We start from the raw sequence: 2,225 nt of genomic DNA, 5'->3' as shown, positions 1-2,225 counted from the left end.
AGAAAAGGCCGAGGCCTTAAGTAGATCCCAAAGTCAAGACTTTAGGGATTTTTGGCACACAAGGTGCCTATTAAAATGCCAAGGCATTTAAAGAAGAAGTAATTAAGATTATAAGTATTTTACTTTTAAGAAGAGGCTAGTACCCGACTTTCGAGGTTGTCGTTAAACAAATCCAGGTGTCCAATTCCGAGGTCTTGGCCCTGGTAGACCGAGGTCTGCTCTTTTAGGATTGGTGGCTCGCTACCCCAACCTATTAGGGAACGCGCATAAGATGGTACTATGCCTGGGCCCAAGAAGAAGTTGATTATTATTTTGAAGTATTATAAGTATAAGTTTTTGAACAAGTAAAACGAGTTTTACATAAACATAAAGTATTAAAGATTAAGTTAGAACAAATGAAATAAGTTTCATATGGTTCTAAAAATCAGTAAGTTTAGTTCCTTTTTCTACCATGTTTATCTAGTAGATGAGTAGCTTTCATGTTTACCTATTAGATGAGCAGCATGATTAACTATTAGAACTACATGAGTAGATTCCTTAGCTTTTCTTTGCTATTAGTTTGACATGAGCAGTTATGTTTATGCTTTATTTCTTTTTAGAGCATATAGTTTCTAGTTCTTTTCGTATACATGCACATTCGTGATTTTGTGAGTTAGATAGCGCTTACTAAGCAAATTTTGCTTATAGACTACACTTCCTCTTACTGCAGATAAAGGAAAAGAAAAGATTTAGCAAGGAAGGCGACAAGGTGGCGCGAATGGTGTGTGATGCCAGGACTATGGAAGTCTTGGGACTTAGTTTAAGAATTTATTAAGATTGTCATTTATTAAGAATGTATTAGATGAGTCATTTAGTCTTCCGCTGTTAGTTAATTGTATGATTTCATTTTGTTTCCGCTATTCATTACTTGCATGATTTGATTTCATTAAACTGCGTGGTGATGTTATTCCTTTTGTGTGTTTGATATGTGTTCCAGCCGCCTGTGACTGTGTATATTATGTTATGTATTAATGATTATGGTCACCGGTACAGGGGAGATTTTGCCGAAATTTTTCGGTAGGGTTTTCATGTGATTTTTAATCTATTTTCTATTGGTGTAGTCAGCATCGATAATCAAACTTATATTTTGTCATATCTAACAAAGAGTTTAAAGTTAGACATTATGTGTTTAATATGTGAGTTAAGTGTGTAGGTCATTTAATATTGGAAAGTCCTAATGAGTCAGGAAAACTTGACATCAGGCATCAAAAGACCTAGTGGCTCAGGAGGACTGGACATTAAGTAAGGAAGTCTTAGTGGACTAGAAGAATCAAACACTGGGCAGAAGACCAGATTAGTTAATTTGGTGGTATACTTGATGGGTTAGATGGACTAGACTTAAGTAAAGAAAGTCCTGGTGGGTTGATCGGATACTAAGCAAAAGAAGTACAAATAGGTCAGTTGGATCAAATGTTTGGCAGGTAAGTAAGGTAAGTCTTAGAGAGGCCTTTCATTCTAGAAGACAATGAGGATGCATCCTAGTTGGTACAACCTTAAGCGTTGATCTAAATAAAGAAACCAATAGAAATTTCTAAGTTGAGATCTGACAGTCCTAACTGTCAGATTAACTAATGTATAATGATATTTTTTAACTCATTTTTTCAAGATTATTATTGTCGTTATTGTGTTGAGTTTGTTTTATAGAAAATCAGTCTTTGGTTGACCAAAGGGTTTGATTGATCGAACAGTGTGGTTCGGCTATCAAACCAAGAAAATAAGCACAAACTCGATCTGTATCTAAACAAAGAAGGAAATAAGAGTTCAATCGACTAATCAAGTGAATTAGTTGACTGAACACACATGGAAAGAACATATCAAATATCATTGGATCAAAATAGTAAAAGAAAATTTTGTGGTCCAATTTCCTAGACAAGCATTTAGCCAATCGAATAAGCTAATTTCGCGGGATTGATTTGATTGGATTAAAGCAAGGAAGGAAAGAGATAGTACCTATGTAACTATTCTCTTCATCCTTGTATGATTCCCCTAGAAGTTTTTGGAAAGGAGAATATTATGTAAGTACCCCGTGGTACTTTTGATGTGATCAACCAAGTCAAGTTAGGTCCTATTATCTTTTGATGCCTTGTGTCTAAGTGTACAGGAACTTAGGAGCACAGGAAGTAGAGCAAAAGACGTAGCTAGCAAGGACTGCACAAGAGAGAGTCGATGGGCTCGGTGTTTCCGAA

This window comes from Zingiber officinale, chromosome 1B (assembly GCF_018446385.1).
Source record: "Zingiber officinale cultivar Zhangliang chromosome 1B, Zo_v1.1, whole genome shotgun sequence".
Lineage (NCBI taxonomy): Eukaryota > Viridiplantae > Streptophyta > Magnoliopsida > Zingiberales > Zingiberaceae > Zingiber > Zingiber officinale.
This window is presented reverse-complemented; position numbering follows the sequence as displayed.